The sequence below is a fragment of the Rhipicephalus microplus genome, chromosome 1 (genome assembly GCF_043290135.1).
Source record: "Rhipicephalus microplus isolate Deutch F79 chromosome 1, USDA_Rmic, whole genome shotgun sequence".
Taxonomy (NCBI): domain Eukaryota; kingdom Metazoa; phylum Arthropoda; class Arachnida; order Ixodida; family Ixodidae; genus Rhipicephalus; species Rhipicephalus microplus.
Genome location: NC_134700.1, coordinates 245,318,102 through 245,331,955, shown reverse-complemented (window position 1 = coordinate 245,331,955; position 13,854 = coordinate 245,318,102). Strand labels below are relative to the sequence as shown.

General features: G+C 47.1%; 1 protein-coding gene and 1 long non-coding RNA gene across 2 annotated transcripts in view; both read left to right on the top strand.

Annotated features, from left to right (window-relative positions):
* The window catches only part of LOC119185613 (uncharacterized), a 603,714-nt gene that overhangs the window by 110,737 nt on the left and 479,123 nt on the right, over window positions 1-13,854 (top strand). The gene's annotated exons all lie outside the window — the stretch shown is intronic.
* Window positions 13,320-13,854, top strand: part of LOC142814173 (uncharacterized) — a 78,544-nt gene continuing 78,009 nt past the window's right edge. The window contains exon 1 of the long non-coding RNA XR_012894834.1: window positions 13,320-13,427. This is a non-coding gene — a long non-coding RNA (uncharacterized LOC142814173). The remainder of the gene's footprint in view (window positions 13,428-13,854) is intronic.

The following is a 13,854-nucleotide window of genomic DNA, read 5'->3' as shown; positions in this document are numbered from 1 at the left end:
TTTGTCCGCGCCCGTCCTCGCAAACAGCTGCGTCGAGGAGCAGAGGGACCCACGGAGACGTTTTTGCGGACGAGTGCTTTGAGCCGAAAGGAGCGTCGGCAGCACGATTGGCGCCGAAAGTCGGAAGATGCCATGGGAGATGCCGGGGTAGTTGTATGATAGGTGTGAAGATGTAACGTCGTCACTAAGTCACGTATCAACCGAGTTTTAGGCGTTTTATGACGACTTAATTATATGACATTGTCACTTGGTCAAAGGGGGTCTATATCTCAGGCAGTACCGCACCAGGTAAGGGGAAGAGGGCTTCAGGGAGGCGGGAAATAATACAATCAGCTGAAAAAAATGCCTTTATTGCGCTAGACGAACGCCTAAGGCACGCTGTGAATTCTTGCCTCTAGGATGCGCGAATATATATATAGGGATTCTATTTGTAGATATTGCACTCCGAATCCAAAAACCACGTGCCGATTCAAACTTTTGAAATGCAAAATAGACAAAAAAAATGCACGTATCTCCACGAAGTGAGTGATGACGAGTGGGCGAAGCTCGATCCTAAGGTTCATAATGCCTACGTTGAAGTCGCCGATGGCTAGTATAGGTGGTTTGTGCTTGTAGTTGTTTTATATTGTTTGGTCCCAATCATGATTGTTGTTCGTATATTGTAAACCCCTCTTTTTTTATTCACACACACTTATATCTGTCGTCTATAGCAATGTTTTCTAACCACGGTGACAGCGGACAGCGAGTGCTGACGACAAAGATAGGTACCAAATGCCATAATGTGTACGTTAAATTTGCCTACTAATATGAAGGGTTTGTGCTTGTATAGGTGTTTTTTAGGGGCGAAGCTCCTGAAGGCATGGTTCACTCGTCCCTTGTATGTATGCTTGTATGTAGTAACCACCTCCCAGCATATCCACGGAGTGAATGATGATGATGGGGCGAAGCTTCGGAGGTTTTTATCGGCAAACCGTGAATCATCCGCTGGCCGCGTACGTCCGTCCGTCGTCTGTCTGTCTGTTAGACGCACGAATGAACGCACGGACGGATGTACGGACGTACGGACGCATGAACGGATGAATGGATGCACGAACGGAAGCGCGGATGGACTGACGGACTCTTCGCCCTACTCACCATCATTCACTACGTGGACATGCTGTGGTTTTGTTTTCGCCGCTGTGTACCAGTTATAGGTTTGATACGACTGTGGACGCTGATACATCGACGGATGCCGGACAAGCCTATAGGCTCTGAGGAACTTCGCCCCAAAAAGCGACCGTGTACCCTGCCATATTTCGTTGTGCCACGTCCCGTACTCTCGTCCAAGTTTTCTTCTGGCTGAGCTGCACGCATGAACTGCGCATAAGAAGCGCACAAGGGATATTCCCCGCAAAACATTATAAACTCGACTACAAACGTTGACAAGGATAATTAGCGCATAAACCCAACAAGCAATAAGGGGAGTTAATGAGTGAGCGTGATTACGAAATAGATACTCTCCGCTGGAGAAGAGAGGGTCGTCTTCGGTCTTGTAGGCTCCATTATTTGTGGCTTTGTGCAGTGAGGCAACCGCCGTTCATGCGAGTGCACTGCGGAAAATTGGTTCTATGCTAATCCTTCAAATGTGCCTGAAGTGAGACCTTGTTAGTGCGAGCCGCTTCTGCGAGGCTTCTTGTTGGCATAAATTTTAACATTTTGAGATAACCGTGCAACTAGAGGTGCTTTGCACGTGCTGTTTTTCGGTAAATGCGCTCCGATTGTTTGCATAATATGTATTATGGTCTCTCTGGCTCCTCGTCTCAAGCCAGCGTATGCACAACTGAAGATGATGACGAACACCCATGGCGATGATTTTATTTCGTAAATTAGGAATCACTCCGAATTCCGAAAATATTCTTTCCCTTGGGGCTTCTTATTCGTGCCACAGAAACAGGAGCGTCTGTATTGCCGTCTGCGAATTTCTTAGAGACATAAGAACGAATTGTCAAGTTATTTTCGATCAAAAGTATATTTGTGACTTCATCACACTAATTTGATCGTATTGAATACTAGAGTTTTATACTTATATAATCCTTAGACGAACGAATATTTCATTTTCCGTCACGTAAATTTCAAACATTTTTCCTTATTTTAACCTCCGGCTAAAAATGGCCAATCTCCCGAATAGTGGATACGAGCCACTTGTAAAGGGACACGCAAGCGAGCAAGCAAATATGCACGAAGAACGTAGACTTGTCTAGTGAACGTCCGCAATATTTGAAGAGACAATGTTTGCAGGGAAGAACGAGCTGTTTAACCTCAGAGGAGGCAACAATTCAAGTGACTGTCTCAGGCGCGTGACCGCGACGAGCGTGGGCTCAGAGCTCTGAATGCGCAGAAATAAGGATGCTCCACTTTTATACGAAGCATGGATCCAGTAGCGGAACTGTGCCTTATTTCTGGCTTTGATAGAAGCGTTACAACGAGAATCAACGAACACATGCGTTGATTGAGTAGCCGGCCCCGGGCGCATATCGCTTGCCAAGCACGACTACTAACACTGGCGAGTAAGGGTAGCTCGTGGTCCGACGTACCATCGGAACTCAAGTTGAAGTGGTGCCAGTTTTAAATTTGCATATTTTTTATTATAATATTATTAAGCAAATTCTAAACATCGATTTTAAACGTGTCCGAAATTACTGCGATTTCAATTCAAGATATATATTACTCTGTCTGGTCGAAATGGCAAAAAAAAAATATTGCACTCTTTCTCAATTTATGTGTGCTTTATCCTCCTTCTGTTAGGATTAGGTATCACTCGAAAGGCCTTAAATTTCAATCCCCCTGAGTGGGCAAGAGCCATAGTGGAGGTATCAACATCATCATCATCATTATATCGACCAGGTGAACCCTATATTTATAAGGAGCGGTGATACGCATATAATAGGTTGCCGTTGTTGGCGTATTTGAGCAAGTGGCGATACTCAATATTGAGTTTATTGCTTCAAATTCTGGTTTTGGATACTTGTGGTTACGTTTTCTTTTTTTTTTGGAGGGGGGCGGAGATGGGCTGATAATTATAACTGACCGTTTAAATATGAAGGCGCATTTCCATGTCTTGAATAAACAGGCACTGAAAAAAGTGGCAAAAGAAATGCAGACCATATTTTTGAGAAAGATTACTTTTCGGAGGGTGGCTCCTTAAAAGGTTATACGAAAGGCTTGCTTCCTCCCCCCTCCCCCAAAACAAAAAGACACCTATATAGAGCAAGCGGTGCAGTATATTTTGTAATGGTCGCAACAAGCTGCTGTTGGATTCATGCAAACACATCGAGCAGCCGCCTTTACATAGATGCAGCAGTATAGTATATCGCATTTTCTGGTCTTGTCTCAAGAACAGAGTATGCTCAAATTCGAAGCAGCACTGAAGGGACTTACACTGCGCGCAAATCGTGGGTCCCGGTGCCGATTCGGCAAACTAGCGCAACAATTTCACTGTCCATTGCAGCCACTGGAACCGCCCTCTACCGGACCGTCTTTTGTGTCGCTCGACAAAGAAGGCTTCGAGCGGGAAACAGCTGGCCCCTTCGGCTGTCTCTATCACGCACCCCGCCCCCCAAACTTTCCTTTGGCGCCAGTAGGACATAGCGAGACTGTGGGGCCCTTAGCGACATTGCCATGGGCGCGTCCAAAGAACATATTATAGGAAGAAACGGTTTCTTATTACAATAGCAAAGCAGGCGCGCCAACAGCGCTCTGGAAAGAGCGGCTGCTGCCCCCCTTTGTGCGCCGAGAACCCATAAGGGACGTCATTAAGGCGTCAGAAACAAACTAATGAGTGTTACTTTCTGACGCGGAAAGAAATAATTTCGTTTTGCTTCTTTGCTATACAAGGTAAACGCAGAGAGGGCAGAATTCCGAGCGAGAGCTTATACGTCATGTAATCGGTCAATACGTTCGAGCACCGAAGCATATCGCTCCACCGAAGGCCAAGTATATAGACTTCGGTATGAAATATCTATAGCAAACCAATTTGATGCGAAAAAATAATAAGAAAAGCGCCAAGAGATATTTGTTCTTACATATTCAAGTTAGCCAAAGAAATATATTCTGCTATCGGCAGAGAGAGATTTGCTGGTTTCCCAGGGTTTCAGGCGGGGCGAGAGCGTTCTTCGTAAATTTAGCAGCCCAGGCGCACCCTGTTGCTTTGCCAATGATTGTAGAAGGGTATATTGAAGGGTGGGTTCGTATAAATGTGACGTATGAAAAGCAGCGGGGTTGAGTACGTCGTTGCCTGTTCACATGCAGTGAACCACTCCGCGCGAGCTCCACTAGCAAAGCGTTGAGTGCCGCAGTGTTCGCTCTAACAACACAACAAACGCTTTGTTGTCTTTGACGCCCCCCCCCCCCCTCCCCCCAACGCAGAGTACTGCGTTCACTTCCGGGACGCGGGGAAGAGAAGGGCTTCTACGCCCAGGCGGTACACAAAGGGCACAGGCCGGCAAACTTACTCTTGAGTCGATTCACTGATACTCAGACCGAGCCATATGAGTCTGAATCTGGGTGATTGATCCTTTGGTGAGTTTTGGTATGAGTGAGTCCGGCTGAGGTAATTTTTAGTGAGTCTGAGTCAAAGAGAGTTCCGTTGAGGAAAATTTTGGCGAGTCTGTGTTTGAGTGAACCCAATGAAAAAAAATATATATATATTTCATGAGGGAGCCTGATTGAGCTCGATATTTTTTGCTGACAGGACAAAGACAAAGGGGGACCATGAGCACGCCGCTTCTGGCAATGGCCGCTTTGGCTCGCCGTTCTTGGAAAGCTTTCTCGCGGATACATGCTGCGCACCCAGCGATGACCTCTGCCCTATCGCGTGAGCTAGGGCAGTGGGTCTCCAGTAAGTGCGGCTCAGCGCAGTACGACCACGCGCTAAGCACCAGGCACTACTCTTTGGCTAAGCGTACGGAACCGGGTCTAGCACAAAAAGTAAACGCTCTCACCGAGGGTGCTGAGGCACCGAGCCTAGCTGCACTCCGGCGATTCTCAAAAGAGTCGTCGACAACACGCTGCAACTAGTGCGCTCGTTGCAGCGTGTAATCTCGCTCGCTGGATTTCGTGCCGACCGGCTGTGGCTTCGCGATTTCCGACGTCAGCGTAGCTCTGGCCGACCAGCTGGGCTGGCCCTACGTCATCTCCTGACGCCGATCTCCGACGACAACGTAACTCTGACCTACTGAACTTGCCCTATGCCATTTCCTGACGCCGACAAGAGCTCTCGCAAGTGGTGCCCCGTTCTCGGACTCCTGTGACCGTGTTTCCATCTTTCCTATCTCTCTTATCCCCTCATATGTCCTCGCTCGCTGTCCCAGTGCATCTCTCTCCCTCTATAGCTTTAATCCTACTCTTTTAATCCCTCCTCACCCCATCCCTTGTGAGCTACTGTTGAGGTGTCGCACGCTGATGCAGACAGTTACGGGGCTCACTTTTCTCTTCTTTTCCGTCTCCCTCTTATAGCCACAATCGTTGCAGCGTGTAAGCACGTGGTTTTTTGACGGTAGTGGTGGTGGTTAAAGAGGAGAAAGGCACCTAATTTCTGCAGTTCGGTAGGGAGCACGGCGCAGTGCCTTTTTTTTTTTTGACATGGCGTCGCGCGTGAATAGGTGAAGCCACTGACCCTAGTAGAGATCAGTGGGCGAAGCTGAGCCCTTTCTTTCTTCTCAAGGGCTTTAGGTGCGTGTGGTCAGGCTTTTACACAGATCCGCTAGGGGTGCAAGCATGTCCCAGCGCGCTATACCAGCGCGTGCGCGTCTCGAGACCACGCGCAGCGCCACCACGAGAACGAGCTCACGAAAAACGGTGGTGCCACTTACTGTCCCGGGTGAACGGGAGAGGGAAGGGATTAGCAGGAAGCTCGCGCGGAGGCTTCGGATGCACCGCGGGATCCCCACAATTCATACATACATACATACATTCATACATACATACATACATACATACATACATACATACATACATACATACATACATACATACATACATACATACATACATACATACATACATACATAGAGTGCGAGGAGTGTCCAACGATTGTAATATTGCGTTTCAAAGGCTTGAAAAGATGTGATTTGCACAACGAGTGGTTGGTTGAAAGGCCCGCTAATTAAAAAAGCGCAGAGACATAGTTAATCTTCATCATCAGTAAAAACATCAACAAAGTAATCAGATGCGTAGGTTCGTGCGTTGCCTTAGCGACGCGTAGTTGGTACGTCGTCGATTGGAAAAATGAAGGTTTATGGCGTTATAGTGGGCACTGCGCAACAGCGGTTGCCGCTGGCATTCCGCAATGAAATTCTCACTCAGTAGGATACTTTGAAAGGATCGATGGTATACGAGCACAGATGTTGCATTCCTTACGGCACCGTTGAGGTTTCCACCCGGCAATGAAGCCAGGCTATAGGGAATGAGAAAGCGATGCCAGTGGGGCCACATTACCCTATTCGCATTCTATATACTCTTGTAAGTCCAAAATCAAGATGGGAGCCGACAGATGGAAACAACGTCGTGGAATAATCATGGTGAACAGTGGAAGTGCCTCAGACAGGCTGGCCGACTTTTCACGTGCCACCATCAGGAGATGACGTCACTACTAACCCCTTTAATCTAACACACTAAACCTGAAATGGCGCCTTTGAGAAAAATAGGTCCTCCAATCGAAACGTCGGCCAGCCTGTCTGAGATTTCCAATGTTCACCCTGATTATCCCACTACTCCTGAAAGCAAAATTCAGGTGCCTTCCAAGTCTTTCTTTAGGGGCGAAGCTCGTCTTAGTCTAACCAGAGTCCTTCAATGCTTCAATAATATTAAAACACTCTGGTACCGGTGAAGAATAATGCCTGAAAATAGTATTAAAGGACTCTGGTGTAACTTTGTCATGCGTCACACGTAACCGAGAAAAGAAGAGACACGAAAGAAAACAAGACAGTATGTCCCGAACAGTACAATAGACGGAGGATATTCTATTAATGGCGCTGTACCGCTACCCTCCGATTGGCTGCAGCGCGGGCTGTGCCTGGGTACGCTGACAACGTGTGCCTCTCTCAGTCCTCTGGATAGTCGCCGTACGTGGCGGATCGTTGGTGGGGCATGGACAAAGCAGAGCGGCGGGCGCGTTGAAGACGCTTGCGCTCGGCTTCCTTGGCTCGCGTCTCGTCTGCGTTACCCGCGCGCCGTCTGAATTCTCGAACGCCATCAGATTCAAGGACGCATGCACGGACAAATGGACACACGGGCGGATGAATGGACGTACGCTTCGCCCCACTCATCATCATTCACTACGTGGATATGCTGTGATTGTTTTCTTTCTTGCTGCCTAAATAGCCACCGAGGCATTCATACCATTGTCACATGATCGTGGTAGTGAAGAAGGAAGCAACCTGGCTTTTTTTTAGGGGCGAAGTTTTTTATAGCGGCACCTGGTCGTCCCTCGTAACGGTTGTAATATGTAACAAGTTTAACATTTTGACCTCCAAGGTGGTGCCGGTGAGAGATTTCTTCTGTGCGTTGTTGTACAATAAAAAATAGTGCTCAATGTACGTGCCAATGGCTTGTTATAGGCAATGAGAGATAGGAGCATTCGGCTTTTAGTTAACACGCACGCTGCGATCCCCATTAGCAGCCATTGGCATGTACATTGAGCACAATCTGAGAAGAAAGGGTTGCTACGTTATACTCGCTGGGTGTAACCTTCTTAGTTTTAGAAAAATTTAGCGAGCGTTGAGCCGCAGTGCCATGAATACAATGAACTAGTATATACCCTGAACTCGAGGTTGTTAAAGGTGGGAAGTAGATACGAAGTGCAAGCCGTAAGAAAGTAAAAGCCGAATTCTCCTGTCTCTCATTTCCCATTAGCAGCCATTGGCATGTGCATTGAGCACTATCTGACAGGAAAAGGTTGCTACGTTATACTCGCTGCGCGTAACCTCCTTGGTTTTAGAAAAGTTTAGCGAGCGTTGGGCCACAGTGCCATGAATACAGTGAACTATTATATACCATGAACAAGAGGTGGTTAAAGGTGGGAAGTAGACCCAAAGCACAAGCCGTAAGAAAGTGTGCGTGTGCCACCTCTCGTTTAGTCCTTGGAATGTCCGCTGGATGGCGGTGCTTCTATATGGGGAATATATGATGAAAAGATGCGATATGGTGGTACTTGGAGTGTTGAATAGATGGACGAACGGACACACATGCATGGATGGACGCAGGGGCGGATGTAAGAACGAACGCAGGGACGGATGCACAGATGAACGCGCGGATGGGTGAATAGACGCATGGACGGTCACACATACGGACGCATGGACGTATGGAAGCAAGAACGAATGGACGGACGAATGCTTCGTCCCACTCTCTATCATTCACTCTGTGAATATGCTGCCAATATTTTTCATCATAGTTTGATTAAAGGAGACGCCGTAGTAAAGAACTCCGGAAATTTTCTTATCTAGTGCTCCTTAACGCGAACTGACATCGCACACTACACTGGCCTCTACCATTCCGTCTCCACTGAAATGCAAACGCCGCGACCGGGATTCAAGCCGAGGCCCTCCCACACAAATCTCCCGTAAACAATGACGACTCTGAGCACGTGTGAATCTGAGCAATTTCTGAGCAAATGGTGATGAGATATTTTGATATTAAAGTCGACTTTGCCATAGAGCACCTGCCGACATAGATAACAGCTTGACGTCAGGTATAACAGTATACTAATTCTGGCACTTCCAAAATGGCAGCTTCTGCGCCACCAACCAAGCCGCGGTGCGGAGCAGTCGTGAAAAATTCACGATATCTTGCGCTACAAAGTCATGAGAAACCCGCACCAAGACTCGTTGCGACGTTAGGTACCGTGAGAATCAAGACCAGCTTTTAAGGATATACTGTAATTACTTGTTCAGGGTGTACTCACGCTTGTCAGTACATTTTCTAGAACACTGAGAGCTTTGTCTTCTGTACGAAAAAAGAAATTAAACTTCTTTGTCAGTATGACCCTTTATAGACAGAACTTTTTGTTAGACGAACTTGTGCTCAGGAACTGAAAGTTCAGTGCAAGCAATACACGCTGTGCACTGATAGTTCCAGTCGCAGTCGTCGCACGCCGGTATTTGATCAGTGGTAAGGCGTGTCGGCAATTCTGCACATGGCATCAAAGTTTTCAGGCTCGTCGTTAGTGACCGCATTAGTTCTGCAACGCCCTGTTAACGTTGTGTGCTCAAGGTTATCAGAACAATTTACAATAACAGGGAATATTCCTACACAATGTATTTGCGTGCGTGTATGTATCCCTTGGGTTGACTGTTTGTATCATTGAGATGTGCTTCGTTAAGGGTTGCGACGATCACATTTGCTAACAAACGCCTGCTCTTTCAGTCAACTCAATCAATCACCCTTCATTCATTGTTCTAATAGTTAATTGTCTGGTATTTTAAGTAACATACCCTCCAATATCATATGCGCCCAATATTTAACTCGAACCAGAATCTTCGCGCCTGTTTCATTTTTTTAAAGACACAATGTCTCAAATATGCGTTAAACCAGAAGTGAGAGTTCTACCGGAAGTGCTTGGAAGAGAAACGAGAGCGTCAGTCGTTGCTCGTGTAGCAAATAAATTGCGGGTTTTAACGCACTCTGCACGTCTCTTGTCGTGTCATGCGGTTCACTTTCTCCTTCAGCCGTATAATGTTTTTTTTTGCAGCTCCTGTCTATTCCTCTGAATTCCCACAGTACATGCGTTGTTCGGATTTTTAAACACAAACACGCAAGGATGGCTGGCACATTCCATCCTGGCGCTCTCATCGCCTCACAGTTTCAACTGACATTGCGGCACACGTGCTGAAAATGCTACGTCATTGAACGCTGCTTTGTGCGAGAGCCTTTCTTGTCTTTCCTTCAAGCAAGAGGCCCTCGGACAGTCGCTTCATCTGTCTTCGCTTTTTTTCAAGGCGTCGAAATCCTCTCGATCTGCTCTTCTCGCTGTCTGTCTCTTCGTCGATGCCGTTTGTTGGCACATTTCCCAGAGATGTATCTTTTTTTCCCCTGACACTCTCGATTCTCTGCAGTTTGCGTTGTGTGGATATATCATGGCGAGGCGAGCTTTATAATATCTTCATTTGGCATTTTGTTGTTGACCCAGTTCTTCTGCGGTGCCTGCTGCTGTGTTCCGCTTTGGGAGCACTCTAGACGATGGGCCTTCATTGCCGATTCCACATGATGGCGCTTGGAGGCACGCTTTGCTGCCGCACTGTTCTTCCGACGGCTGTCCAGTCTAAGACGCTCATTTTTCGGTTTTAAACATTTTTCTCACGTTCGAATGCCGTTTCAAAGTGTTATTGCGTTTGTTGGACTGTTCCTCGTTCTTTTTTTTGGTCCTAGGTTGTCTTTTTTACTTATTATTACTCACCCTGCCACTAGAGTTTGTGATTGTATTCACAGATCGATTGTTATATTGTCACAATGCAGAAACAGCAGCAGTCGAATCCAGGAAACTCACTTTAATTGTATTAGAATACTGGCAAACTGATCGAGAGAGAACCTCGTCTTCTTCACTCGCTGCGCGTGTTCCTCGTTGTGCTCTTCGCGCTGCATATTCAATGTGGCAATATAACCAATGAAACCTTTTTGAAAAAAAAAAACCGTAACTGAAGCCGTTTTATAATTGGCGCAACATTATGTTCTTGACAGCTATTTATAAGCAGTGGGCACACCTCAGCATGAAACTTCTTAATTTGCATTCTCTCAACTAGAATACAGGAGATCAACGACAATGTCATTCGGCCAATGAACAGAACTGAGAATGTTATCTGAAAACGAGGTGGAGTGGAATATTTCGGGTCGATGCCTGGAATGGTCTTCCAAGCACCCACCCTAGCCGAGTAGTTTCATTGTTTTAGGGCATTATTCAAACGGGCCCTGTGATTAACTTTTAAAATACGCTTGTTGGACTTGAGGAGGCATTTCGTTCGACTCTTCTTTGTCTTGACACTTCGACAATGACTCCTAATAGATCGCCCAAAAAATTTGCGCATAAAATTGTCTTGTAATACAACATTCCGTCTCGAACTAACGCGTTTTTTTTTTTCGTTTCGTGTTGAAAGAACGGCAGTTGTGCGCAACGTTGTGCAGGCTGGAGTAGAGCCTCCACCATTTCTCACATTACATGTCGCTGCCCTAACTTACCTAGGACGGACACCATGCATTAGATGCACACTGCTTTGGAAGACCGAGAAAGTGAGGTACCTCGTGAAGATAAGGAAGATCGGGGCAGTTATTGAAGGTGGGAAGGCAGTCTTTTTCGTCTCCTTTTGTATTTCCTTCCTCTTTGCTTGCGCAGCAAACAGCCTGTTCGAAATAGACAAACACCGGGCTTGGATCCTACTAGCGATAAAATTTCGAAGACGCAGTGCCTTCGACAATGGAATTTGATAGCGTAATCGGTCATTAACTTGCCACACTTTGCTGCTCGTTGGACACCTGAACCGTACCAGTCTGCTGGCGCAAACGCGGCAGAATGAAAATGTAGTATCCCTTCACCGTAACTTGTTGCAGCGTGGTCACGTGAGGGAAGTAGTGAAGGTCACCTTCAAATGTGTCAATAGCGCGAGGGAGTCAATCGCTCACGCAAACTTCAAGATTAATTTAGAATACTTTTCTCGCTATTTCCGCTGTTGATATTTTACAGTGATATAGGCATGTTCACGGGAATTGATCCCGCAGGTTATTTCGGACACGAAATTTTGTGTCAGTACCCCTTTACCATTATAGGCCTTTGAAGCTCCTAGAACGCCTACTGCAAGTACATCGAAATGCCCGCTACCCCTAAAAAACGAGTGTTGTTTCAATGACTACACCAAAAAGTCAGTTCTTTCCACCGATCTGGTGGACGATCGGTTGCGCTGAGGCTTCGGTGACATCACTGGAAAACAGTTGGGCCGTACATTGCGGACGCTGGCTTCGCCGCTGCGACGCTGGGGCACATTTCGAAGTGCTGAGCTTGAAATCTGAAGTTAATACTGGAGCGCGCCGGCATATGCTGGAGCGGAGCCTGTACTCTTCGGACCGATGCCGCACTGCCTTCAGTATTGTGCGGCGCACAATGCTCTGTTATCGTCCAATATTGAATTCTTGATGTGATGTCACAAATGGAGGCTGTCCTTACAGGTCCAAAACATGTCGCAGCTTGTAGCCAGGGAGAAAAAAAAAAAAGATAAGACGTGCAGTATATATTGTCATGACCAGTGGCGCAGCCAAGGGATTGCACAGAGGCCCCCTCTTCGCAAATTTCTTCCGCATACAAAGTGCAGTATGACCATTCTTCTGCCCTGCCCCCGCTCCAGATTCAATTCTGCCTACGGTGTTGCATTGTCGAGGACGTGCCGCACTGCACGTCCTCGATGGTACATGCAGTGCGGTAGAAATGAAATGCATTTACTGAGTCACTGCGATTTTTTTTTCGTTTTTCGTTCACGTCTGATTGAATGCCTTCCCTCCTTTCTTACACGCAGCTGTCAGAATCTTAACTCAGCCGAGTTTCAATTTGCAGTTAAAGCACCCTTAGACGCTTACCACACGGCCTTTGTCACACGGTCAGGCTCACATGGCTTACCACATGGCCAGGCGAAGACAGCTGAACCATTCGTCACGACGCTTCGCCGCCACCTCCAGAACGTGGCTACACTGGCCGCAAATAACCCACGGCAGGAAATAAAATTTAGCCCTCTTTGCATTGTCACGCGTCTCAGACTTGAATTTTTAGCGATTGCTGCAACCAAATACGATGTCACGCATCGCACACACAGAGGACACAAGTGCTTGTGACCACCGTTCAATCGTTTACGGCATTGTTGTGATTGTAAACACACGTTAAAATTCGGCGAATGTGCAGTTTCATGCTGACACAAGAGCAAAAAAAAAAACGTGTCTGACATTAAACGCAGATATCGACATACATCAGCTCTAATGGAATTGTGTGTGGGAGTCAGCTTTGTCGGTCTTATCGAACCAGCGGTGAATCGCGATAACGGCACACGAAGGAAAGGTGTCTACAAGTGCAAGAACGCAGCTGTGTAATGTGTAAAAGAACGGCCTCTGGGAACCCGTCCCGTCGTATTGTCAGGGGAGGCTGTACCTTTCGCACGCGTGTCGATCAAGCGTACGTGCCGTACGGCATATATTTCTGGTAGCTGTTTTAAGCCCTTCTCAAGTAAGTGTCTTTATGCCGTGTGCATGACCTCGCCACAGTTTAGCTGTTGCTGCGTTCGTTTCAATCAAGTTGTGCCTGAGTGCCGTTGACTTCTATTATGCCTTTTCACAAACCCGTAGGTCGAGCCTAGGCAATGAAGAGCTCGTGGAACTACCCTTTCAATCAACGCGGAAGCTTCTAGCTTTGGAAACTCTTTGAGGTGAGCTATGCACACACCTATGCCGTGACATGGCCATTAACTTTTGTTTGCTGCAAAACCGGCTAGTTGTAAACCTGATCGGCCAAATGGGCCCAGTAGTTGCATTAAATTTGGTACGATGTGCCGTGGCCACATCGGGTTGTCTCCATGGCGGAAGCGGGAAGGACTGGGTGGGATGTTGAGGCGCAGCTAACATTAGGCAGGGCTATAGCAAACACTTCGAAGGCAACAGCTAACAGTGGTCCTTTCCGGCTTGCGACAAGGATATCGGCCCGTTCCGCTTGTCATTCATTCACGTTCATAATTTCGCGGCGAAACGCGCCCGCGCGTGAAATGTCGGGAAAGTGAATGGCATGCGGAATGTTAGTTTCACACTTGCAGGTCTTCACTGAAGAATGAACGTTGCCTTCGGTCCGTAGCGTGGCCA